Below are 12,391 nucleotides of genomic sequence, written 5' to 3'. Positions count from 1 at the left end.
CACAGACTCCACAGAAATACAAAGAATTATTAAAGACTGCTATGAAAACCTATATGCTAACAACCTTTAAAACCTATTAGAAATGGACAACTCCCTAGATAAATACAACCTTCCAAGACTGACCAAGGAAGAAACACAAAAGTTAAACAAACCAATTATGAGCAAAGAAATTGAAATGGTAATCAAAAAACTACCCAAGAACAAAACCCCCAGGCCAGACGGATTTACCTCGGAATTTTATCAGACACACAGAGAAGACATAATACCCATTCTCCTTAAAGTTTTCCAAAAAATGGAAGAGGAGGGAATACTCCCAAACTCATTCTATGAAGCCAACATCACCCTAATACCAAAACCAGGCAGAGACCCCACCATAAAAGAAAATTACAGACCAATATCCATAATGAATGTAGATGCAAACATACTCAATAAAATATTAGCAAAGCGAATTCAAAAATATATCAAAAGGATCATACACCATGACCAAGTGGGATTCATCCCAGGGGTGCAAGGATGGTACAACATTTGAAAATCCATCAACATCTTCCACCACATCAACAAAAAGAAGGACAAAAACCACATGATCATCTCCATAGATGCTGAAAAAGCATTTGACAAAATTCAACATCCATTCATGATAAAAACTCTCAGCAAAATGGGAATAGAGGGCAAGTACCTCAACATAATAAAGGTCATATATGATAAACCCACAGCCAACATCATACTGAACAGCGAGAAGCTGAAAGCTTTTCCTCTGAGATCGGGAACCAGACAGGGATGCCCACTCTCCCCACTGTTATTCAACATAGTACTGGAGGTCCTAGCCATGGCATTTAGACAAAACAAAGAAATACAAGGAATCCAGATTGGTAAAGGAGAAGTTAAACTGTCACTATTTGCAGATGACATGATATTGTACATAAAAAACCCTAAAGACTCCACTCCAAAACTACTAGAACTGATACCGGAATACAGCAAAATTGTGGGATACAAAATTAACACACAGAAGTCTGTGGCTTTCCTATACACTAACAGTGAACCAAAAGAAAGAGAAATCAGGAAAACAACTCCACAATTGCATCAAAAGAGAATAAAATACCTCAGAATAAACCTAACCAAAGAAGTGAAAGACCTATACCCTGGAAACTACAAGACACTCTTAAGAGAAATTAAAGGGGACACTAACAAATGGAAACTCATCCCATGCTCGTGGCTAGGAAGAATTAATATCGTCAAAATGGCCATCCTGCCTAAAGCAATATACAGATTTAATGCAATCCCTATCAAATTACCAGCAACATTCTTCAACAAACTGGAACAAATAGTTCAAAAATTCATATGGAAACACCAAAGACCCCAAATAGCCAAAGCAATCCTGAGAAAGAAGAATAAAATGGGGGTGTCTCACTCCCCAACTTCAAGCTCTACTACAAAGCCATAGTAATCAAGGCAATTTGGTACTGGCACAAGAACAGAGCCACAGACGAATGGAACAGATTAGAGACTCCAGACATTAACCCAAACATATATGGTCAATTAATATTTGGTAAAGGAGCCATGAACATACAATGGGGAAATCACAGTCTCTTCAACAGATGGTGCTGGCCAAACTGGACAGCTACATGTAGGAGAATGAAACTGGACCATTGTCTAACCCCATACACAAAAGTAAATTCGAAATGGATCAAAGACCTGAATGTAAGTCATGAAACCATAAAACTCTTAGAAAAAAAACATTGGCAAAAATCTCTTAGACATAAACATGAGTGACCTCTTCTTGAACATATCTCCCCGGGCAAAGAAAACAAAAGCAAAAATGAACAAGTGGGACTATATTAAGCTGAAAAGCTTCTGTACAGCAAAATACACCGTCAGTAGAACAAAAAGGTTTGCTACGTATGGGAGAATATATTTGTAAATGACAGATCCGATAAAGGCTTGACACCTAAAATATATAAAGAGCTCACACGCCTCAACAAACAAAAAACAAATAATCCAATTAAAAAATGGGCAGAGGAACTGAACAGACAGTTCTCCAAAGAAGAAATTTAGATGGCCAACAGACACATGAAAAGATGCTCCACATCGCTAATTATCAGAGAAATGCAAATTAAAACCACACTGAGATATCACCTCACACCAGTAAGGATTGCCATCATCGAAAAGACAGTCAACAACAAATGTTGGCGAGGTTGTGGAGAAAGGGGAACCCTCCTGTTGGTGGGAATGTAAATTAGTTCAACCACTGTGGAAAGCGGTATGGAGGTTCCTCAAAATGCTCAAAACAGACTTACCATTTGACCCAGTAATTTCACTTCTAGGAATTTACCCCATGGATGCAGCACTCCAGTTTGAAAAAGACAGATGCACCCCTATGTTTATCACAGCACTATTTACTGTAGCCAAGAATTGGAAGCAACCTAGTGTCCATAAGTAGATGACTGGATAAAGAAGATGTGGTACATATACACAATGGAATAGTATTCAGCCATAAGAAGAAAACAAATCCTACCATTTGCAACAACATGGATGGAGGTAGAGGGTATTATGCTCAGTGAAATAAGCCAAGCGGAGAAAGACAAATACCAAATGATTTCACTCATCTGTGGAATATAAGAGCAAATGAAAAACTGAAGGAACAAAACAGCAGCAGAATCACAGAACCCAAGAAGGGGCTAACAGGTACCAAAGGGAAAGGGACTGGGGAGGATGGGTGGGTAGGGAGGGATAAGGTGGGGAAGAAGAAAGGGGGTATTATGATTAGCATGTATAATATGGGTGGGTGGGAGAAAGGGGAGGGCTGTGCAACACAGAGAAGGCAAGTAGTGATTCTACATTTTGCTATGCTGATGGACAGTGACTGTAATGGGGTTTGTGTGGGGACTTGGTATAGGGGAGAGCCTTGTAAACATAATATTCTTCATGTAATTGTAGATTAATGATAACAAAAAAAAAAGTGGGAAAGAAAAGGGGGATTACTCCCTGATAGTATAGAACTAACTGCAAATCAACGATTAATGCATGCTTTACATATTCTTAATTTTGATCTTTTAAAGGGTGTCAGATGATCAGCTATGGAAGTACATTTTTCTGATAATATTCCTTTCTCTTAAAAAAATAAAGTAGTTCCTTTGTGGTGATCTCCAATAGGTTCTTCACAATGGTATAAAGGTCATATCAAAGTGTGGGCAAAGGGTTTGTTTGTGTTTATACAGAGGATCAAAGCCTAATTTGGCTACCCAGAAAACGAACTAAGATACGATATGAAGAAAATCTTCTAGCATCAACATCCTCTGGAAGAGTCATTCCAGAAGATGATCATCAAAAAACTTCAACAAAAATCCTGGCACTGTTGCAGTTATAGCTGCATTCATCCCACCGGTTCCTGGACTTGCCATTGGAATGAAGAAGGAGATATCTAAGCTGGCCTGTGCATACAGTAAAACAACAAACTTGACTGGATCTGTACTGTTGGAACTCAACCAAGAATTAGGAGAAGTGCAAGTTGCAGTGCTCCAAAATCGTGTGACTATAGACTCTTTACTCTTAAAAGAACATATGGGATATGAACAGTTCCCAGGAATGTGTTGTTTTAATTTGTCTGATTTTTCTCAAACTATTCAAATTCAGTTAGACAATATCCATCATATCATTGATAAGTTTTCACAAATGCCTAGGGTGCCTAACTGGTTTTCTTGGTTTCACTGGATATGGCTGGTAATTGTAGGTCTGCTTTTGTTATGTAGCTGCATTCCTATTATGTTAATATGTGTACACAATTTAATTAGTTGTTTAAAACCTATACATGCTTATGTTACTCTACAAGAAGATATGTCAAAGAAATAATCAATCTTCCCATGTTTTCTTCCGTCTGCTACTTCTATAGCTTTTCTTCTTCCTTCCTAATTACAACCCTTTAGTAAAATTCATGCCTTATATCGAAAATTACTGAGTATCATAATTCTTTCAAGTGGTAAAGATACCTCAAGACAAATGCTGGGCATAGAAGCCACAGGGCATAAATCTGCAAAGAAGTAAAAAGCTATCCTTTTCAAAGAATATTGCTTCTCTCTCACTTACCAACTTTACATTTCCCTGTATGGCCCCAGAAGATGACTGGTTAGCCAGAGACGGGTAAGATTCCTCAAGGGAGGAACAACCTAAGACAGGCACAGTCTCAGGGGTCCATCAGGTGAGAAATTGGGGATCAACAGAGGTGAGGCTTAGAACCTCACACCCCCTGTTTTGAGAGAAATCTTCTGCATCCGTGGATGTTTTGTTGCCCTTGTCTAGCTTGGATTAATACTTAGTCTATAGGCACACACCTGATCATCTACATTTGCCCTCTTACAGCACTAAATTATGTTTTCTACCTTTATCTTGCTTCTACCTACCCCTTCAGCATTTTATTAAAAAAATAATAATAATAATAAGGGAGAAATGTGGCTATTCACATATAAATCAAGTATAAAAATCAAACGAATAATCATTTCTGACTTGATTGTTTATAGTTCATGATGCGTGATCAAAACTGAAAGTTTCTGTGATATGACTGCCCTTGCACTGTTCACCATGTAAGAACTTGTTCATTATGCTTCAGAAGATTGAAGACTGTTGAGAATTAGGCTTGGGGTTGATTAGTGATTATGCATTGAGTTCCCTATACAGAATTTTACTGTTGTTAACAACCATTTGATCAATAAATATGAGAGATGTCCTCTCAAAAAAAAAATAATAAAACAGCCTAGATTAGTTTTGTCCATTATTGTAACTTATGTCAATGGAATTATGCAATGCATACTTCTGTGTGTCTGGCTTTGTTCATTCAGCACCATGTATGTAGTTGTACTCCATTTTCATTGCAGGATAGTATTCCATTGTGTAAGTATACCACAGCTTATTTCTTTACTCTTGAGGAGCTTGGATGGAGCTTGGATAGTGTTCAGTTCGTCAGCCCTCAGCAATGTTTAAAGAGGTAGTTTGGAAAGATGATGGGAAGAAGGTTGTTTTGTATTCTTTTATGAGATGGTCAGTCAGGTGTAAGAAGAGTCACATAAGAGGCTCCAGGAAAACAAAATGTATCCTATTCCCAGGTCCTAGAGAGAGAGGAGGCTCAGCACACCACCTAGGGCTACATGGAGGAGCGCCAGGGCAGTCAGGAGGCAAAGAGCGGGAGCAAAAGAGCACTTAAGCCAGGGCCCTTTTGTGGTTTCTGTGGCAAAGGCATGTCATGAAGGAGTGAACAGCTTAGGACTGACCTGTTGGAATGATTTCAGTGGGCTTTGGGCTGCAGGTGTGGACTCTAGCTAATTGGCTAGCACCTGATCCTGAAATGATTCAGGTGGAGGAATGTTGCTTCGTGGTGTGCACAGGCTGGATAGAGGAGTTGGGCTCTGGGTTGGTTAGTTTGCCTGTCAGGGACATGCTGGGCCCTTTGCTACCTCTGAGAACTGGCTAGCCCCATGAGTGGCAGTCTCTCTCTGCCAGAAGGGTTTTTTAGGATGTAGAAACATCATAATATACAGAAAATTTAAATGATATATACTGCAAAGGCTTATACTTCTGTTTATTATGGCATTGAATGCATGCAGAAGTCTTCAGACAAGTGAACATCTAAACAAACTGGTAAATCAGAAAAAACAGCTTAGTCAATGGCAGTGAATCAATGTAAAAAACCCTCAATTCTTATATCTCTAGCACTGTTGTTTATGGCAGTGGTTCCCAAACCAAACAGAATTGCCATTAAAAAGCAATGCATAGATGTCATTGATATAATTTCCAATTTACTTGGGTAGGCTTCTGAATGTCAGTATAACAGGCATAATCTGTAGCTCTTTGGGAGGAAAAGAATGTAATTAAAGATTTTTGTGCCCTTTTGGGTTGTCAAATATGTAAAGCTAACAGATAATGCAGGAATTTCAAAAATATAACACTTAACTTTCTTGATAAAAATCTTCAAGATATACCCACATACAGACTAAAAATTATATCAGAATCAAGTATTAGACAAATAGTTTAGAGAATCAAATGATTGCTGGTATGTACAAAGTACTTTTGGTTGTAAGCAATAGCAACCAGCCCTCACCACTTAAGACAAAGTAGGAATGGATTGGAAGAAATCTCATATTCAACAGAGACTAGGAACAGCCAAAACAAAATAAGGGTAACTCTGGGACATTCAGCCTTGAGCTCCACGTACCTTCACCTTGGGGTTCATCCTTTAATGTGATTCAGATCCTGCTGCTCATGAGAGAGAGATTCCCTCCTGAATCAGCCAGCCAGCCATAGTAAGGACCGGGAGAACAGACAGCATTGAGGAACCTTCTTGTGAATCATGGGATTGTTTGCAGAGAAAAAGCAATTTGGGAAATAGACTACCACCAAGAAAATTAAACTGTCACAATTAATGGCAGAGTATTCATCTTCTAAATAATTTTGCTTACACAAGGTTTTGCATTATGGTATTTTACGCTTTTTAAAAGCGTAAAAAAAATGAATATTCACATGTTATAAAATAGGATGATTTGTAATAAAACCTTGAATAACATGTAAATACATGAAGTTCTTCCATTAAAAAGCAAAGACACTTAGATTTTAAAAATCTAGTCCCAGGATATATAAAAATAGCTGTCATTAATTAAGGGCTTAATGTGTGTCAGGAAGTACAGTAAAGTTAGATAAAGTGAGTGAAATATACTTGTGGAAATTTAAACAACATATACAGCATAACATGGTCAGTAAACTATAGAACAGGAATCTATCTAAAGGCAATGTCTCTCCATAATGCTTTTTGTTCTTTACAAGAAATCCCCTTCTAAAAAATTACAAAGTAGAATTAACAAAATTTAATGTAAACATTAAATAGAAAAAATTACTAGTAACAGTATTAATACTAAAGCTTAACTAAGGCAAAGGGCACTAAAAGGACAAAGATAAATGTATTTTTGATGAAAGATGTATTTATTATATACTAGAGGTCCAAAAGTTAATAAATTTGATACAATAAATTACAGAATCAAAATTCTAAAAGAGTTAATACAGAGATAGTAACACTGTTAGGAGAACCCACTATTCCATGACAGGTCATTATTCAAAAAATAAGGAATTTCTACTTAAATTGTAATACCAATACCTTATATATTTTTAGACTGAATTACAAAAATTGGTCATAATTTCAGTTGATCAAATTGTTACTCAGCTGCAATGATACTACAAATTATAAAAAGCTAAATTTACCTAGGATACATTTTGCAACAGTAATATAACTAAAAATAAAAAACTTATTCTTTAATTTCTCTCAAAGTAACAGAAATAGTGGACATACAAAAAGTATTGGCTCAGAGTATATATTCAGATGTATGTATTTCTTAGATTTCTATATTATTACAACTACTTTTAACATCTCCAAATAAAATGGACTAAATTGTAGAAAATTGCAAGTAAACAATTGATTTAAATAAGGGAGAAAATGTATTTAGACCATTACCTAAGAAAGTGTTCAAAAAGTTAACTCCATCCTGTGGGTTTTATATAAGTGAATTTAAAATTTTAAATATGTACTGTTCCAGAATATAGATAAATATGGTAACTCAGGTGATCTTATGAAGCTGCTGTAATAATAAACCTGTTCCCTAGGAAAAGAAAACTAATATATTACCACTCCTTAGCTATGTTGAAGAAGTTCTTGGAACAGTTAAATAGAAATAAGAGAGCTTAATATTAAAAGGAAGAATTTACTTTAATGTTCCCTTTACCTAGAATGATTTTGCCCCAGATGCATGCATGGCTTGCATAAAATTTTAAAATACCATGAAGATAATTGAAAGACAAATGACAAACTGGGGAAGAAATTGCAACATATGGTAGACCTATGGCATTATAGCCTTACTATTGAAAAGAGCCTTTAAAAATCAAGAAAACAAAGATTAATACCAATAGGTGGATAACATGAATAAGCAATTTTCAATGGCATAATAATAGTTAATATTTCAAGGCTTATTTATCAGACACTGTGCTTAGCTTGTCACTTCATTTACTGCTGTTCTTGTTCTCCAGATGAAGTTGAGGCTCAAAAAGGTTAGGTGACTTTCTCAAATCCAGAACAGTATATGTATTCATTTGCAGTGAGGCAAAAGAGTAGAAAGAAAATTGTTTTCTTTACTTCTGAATTACATAATGGAGTTAATTTTCTTCGTTATCCTTTTCTAAGTATTTTTCCAGATCTGCCTCTTTGAGGAGTGTGTGTCCTTTTATACTCAGAAAAACTTACTAATTGTTTTTAATATTCATGTTCTTTTTCCCAGTAATTGATCTTCGAAGGAAACACTCCTAAATAAACAATTCTACAGACATACAAGACTTTTTATTCAAATGAATATTACAGCCTTGTTTTTCAAGCAAAATATTAGTGATGTTAAATGCTTGAATCTACAGGGAAAGGCCTATTATAGCATTAAATGGAAAGTAGTTAGAAAAGGTAAATAGGAATATCACGCTAAAAATTAAACCTGCAGACTTGTGGGATGAAAGGCAAAGAAAAGAAGTGAGGTGGCAGACCTACTGTTTTTTCCTCAACCTCCCTTCTTTTCTGTATTATCCCAACTTTTCTGTAGAAATCTTATAACTAGAAATACTTTTGTTTTTAGTATTAAAGTAATTACAGACATTGTAGAAGCCAAGGTATGGACAGAAGAAAGAACAGTTGTTAGTAGCAACAGAAGAAAGGAAAATCATTTAAAAATAACCGTAAATAATCAATATATTGTTTATAATCATGACATCATCACACACTAACATTTTTATTATATTATGTTCATATATCCCAAACATGTATTATATGTCTGGTCATCTTGGACATCATTTATGCTTTATTATATCATGCTTAATTTATTCTAATATCTAATCTCTCAGTTACTATTTTCCATTTATTGGGGGGGTTTTTTTGTTTTAAGTAAAACCATTCTTAGTGTTTTTAGAAGGTAGTGTTCGAGGTTATTTAAGTGTTCTTGTTTTCAGGGCAAGAATATTCGTTTTATTGTGGAGAAAAGTAGAGCAGTATAATGAACTCCCTTGGACCTATCACCTGGCCACTCTTACTTCATTTATAACCTTCCCCTCTTACAACTTGCCTCCTCTTCCTCTGCCCATGTGGATTATTTTGGAACAAATCAAAGCAGGTCTGCTAGCATATTTTTTCATATACTTTTTTTCCCAATCCTAAGTGCTGATCATTTTTTTTTGCCAATAAAGTTCTCAGAATCATGGAGAACACAAAATTTTAAGACCTAAATAATTATTTAGTGCTATCTACCATTCTAACTGCTTAAATCTTCCAGTGGTGAAAAAGTTGCTTCTGCCTCTAAGCAACCTTAAATACTTGATGAATAACAGCCCTTCAGATGTGCTTTCTGTTCTGTTTTTAATGGCTTTGCTTAGTGGTCATTCCTCTGGATACATTGAAGCAATCTGTATTTTAATATGTATCATACAGAAATTAATGCATTGTAAACCGAGCTTTCTTCCCTTTGTAAGAACTGATTTTTAAAAGTGTTTTTGCTGTTTTCACAATAAAGCTTCATCAGTTCGTTTGTTTGCTTCTCCAGGTAATTGAAATTTTCAGGTAACATCCAATATAAAAGCTCTAAAATCATTTAGAGACAAAAATTAAATATGAATCTTGAATTTTTCTCTTTGACAAAATTCTGTTAATAAGTTACAGAAGACTTTTATAGACACCACAGTAAATAGACACTTCATGTACAAAAAATTGGAGATTGATAGACATTAAATTAAGCTGCTGTCCATCTTGTGCATAAAATATGAACTACTGTTAGTGTTGCATTAATGGGAAATATTTAATCCATTTTCTGTTTACAAATGACAAAGGCATGTTCTATTAAAGCATTTGAATACACTAGTTTCTTGAGTATTTAAAAGGTAAAGGAACCTTGTAACTAACATATTTATATTAAGAAATAGAATGTAAACACCTAATGACCTCAAGTTTTTTGTATTGTCTCCTAAAGAAGAGCAGCATCACTGACATATGGGTCTGATGTAATTTTGTAACTCATTCAAATACAAAGTAAGTGTATTTGAAATGCTTTACATGTAAACATGAAAATGCTTTACTATGTAAATACTATGTAAGAAAGCATTACTTTATTATGAAATTAGAAGTACTATCGCACTAGAAAAACATCCTTTTTACTAGATGCCTTAAATAGTCCCCAATAAGTCATAAAGAATTAAGGAAACAAAAGACCTTGTATCACTCTGTGTGTCACATATAGAATTTGTATTTAGTGTCTGAACGTATTCATAAGCATACACCAGATGTACATGTGTTTGCTCAATTCTACACATGCATTCCTAGAATGGGTAATTTTTCAAATACTGTTCTTGACATTAGGTTTGTTTTTTATTGTCTAACGTACCCTGACTCTTAAATAATTTCTTCCACAGTTTTTTATATGTAAACTACTATATTACTTGTTAAATGTTTGGGTGTTTTTATGTCCAATTGTATGAATATCAGTCATCTTTGTGTGTGACTAGAGTCTTATAGGACCAGATAATAAATATTTTAGGCTTTGTGAGCCAAGACACAAAATCAAGGGTATTGTGAAGGTTTTTATATTAGAATGGAACCATTTATAACTGTATAAAGCATTCTTGGCCCGTGGACTGTAGTTTGCTGACGCCTGGACTAGAGTATGGTCACTGTATTTAATATTTAGTGTGTGGTAAGTCATACAGACAGGCAATAAGTAGCCTTGGATAAACTTGGATAATATAATACATATTTAGACACAGTAATTTAAGGTAAGTTTTTTGAAAATTATTTTATTGAGTGCGTTTTTTTGAAAGATAAGTAAATGTCTGTTGGAAGCAGTGATTTTCTAACAGTACTATATTTAATGTATTTGCCTCTCCCTCCCCCTACTAAATTTATCTATGTGGAATTAAGTTGAAAACTGAATATCAAACAGGATATAAGCATTGACTGAGGGAGAGATCCCATTCACAGAGCACTTTTATATAGAAAAACTCTTTGCTGGCACAGAAATAAATTTCTTAAAGTCAAGCAGTTGAAAAAAATTAAACTTTAACAAGCACCAGTCTTAATGCTGGGGCCTAAACCATACTTTTTTATTTCATGTGTTTACATTTTGTGGCTTTAAAAGTAGTTCCCACTGCCAGGCGGGCGGGGAGGGGCAGGTTTTGATTCCCACCATGGCTATCACACAGTTTCGATTATTTAAAGTTTGTACCTGCCTAGGAACAGTATTCTCCTTCCTAAAGAGATTAATATGCAGATCTGGCAGAGGATGAAAATTAAGTGGAGATCAAATAACTTTGCCAACTACAGTTGATTATTCATCAGTTCCTAAACAGACAGATGTTGAAGAGTGGACTTCCTGGGATGAAGACGCACCCACAAGTGTAAAGATTGAAGGAGGGAATGGGAATGTGGCAACACAACAAAACACTTTGGGGCAGTTGGAACCTGACTATTTGAAGGACATGACACCAACAATAAGGAAAACTCAGAAAATCATTATTAAGAAGAGAGAACCATTAAATTTTGGCATCCCTGATGGTAGCACAGGTTTCTCTAGTAGATTAGCAGCTGCACAAGATACGCCTTTTATTCATCAATCTCCTGAATTAGGTGACTTAGATGCCTGGCAGGAAAATACCAATGCATGGGAGGAAGAAGAAGATGCAGCCTGGCAAGCAGAAGAAGTTCTGAGGCAGCAGAAGATAGCCGATAGAGAAAAGAGAGCAGCAGAACAACAAAGGAAGAAAATGGAAAAGGAAGCACAGCAGCTAATGAAGAAGGAACAAAACAAAATTGGTGTGAAACTTTCATAACAAATGTTCTTCAAATATCATAGTGCCAGTAGGAGAATATGTGCTCCACAACCCAAGCAACATTTATATGGGCTTAAGAGTATTTTCAGATTACAGAAACACTGCTTGATTTTAATGCATTCATCAGATCATCCAGGACACCAGAAATCTCTCAATGTACCTTGAATTCTCAATGATTGAAACTCAAAAACAAAAAAAAGACATAGGAGACAAGATTTTCTTCAACAAGCTCCAAGTGTAGGACAATTGTTTGCTGCAGAGAAATTATTACAAGTGGAATATACCAGTACCTCTTCAAGCTAGTGTTTCTAGCTCAGTAAATGGGTGTAAATAATTTTATGATGGGAAAGAACTCTGCTGTCAATAATGCTTTCCTTCAGTGTGCATAATGATAAAATAAATAATTTTAAATATTAAAAAAAGAGTAGTTCCCACATGCTACTATAACACAATATCCAGGATTGCTGATTCTTCTTTTCTAAAACTGATTTGATAATGATATTGTAGTTTTAAT

General features: G+C 35.3%; 1 protein-coding gene and 1 pseudogene across 2 annotated transcripts in view; both read left to right on the top strand.

Annotated features, from left to right (window-relative positions):
* The window catches only part of SMCHD1 (structural maintenance of chromosomes flexible hinge domain containing 1), a 189,845-nt gene that overhangs the window by 165,887 nt on the left and 11,567 nt on the right, over positions 1-12,391 (top strand). The gene's annotated exons all lie outside the window — the stretch shown is intronic.
* On the top strand, positions 9,622-12,299 carry LOC118972380 (receptor-binding cancer antigen expressed on SiSo cells pseudogene; annotated as a pseudogene).

The sequence above is a fragment of the Manis javanica genome, chromosome 9 (assembly GCF_040802235.1).
Source record: "Manis javanica isolate MJ-LG chromosome 9, MJ_LKY, whole genome shotgun sequence".
NCBI classification, from domain to species: Eukaryota; Metazoa; Chordata; class Mammalia; order Pholidota; family Manidae; genus Manis; species Manis javanica.
Note: the sequence above shows the minus strand (reverse complement) of the source record. Positions and strands in the feature narration are given on the sequence as shown.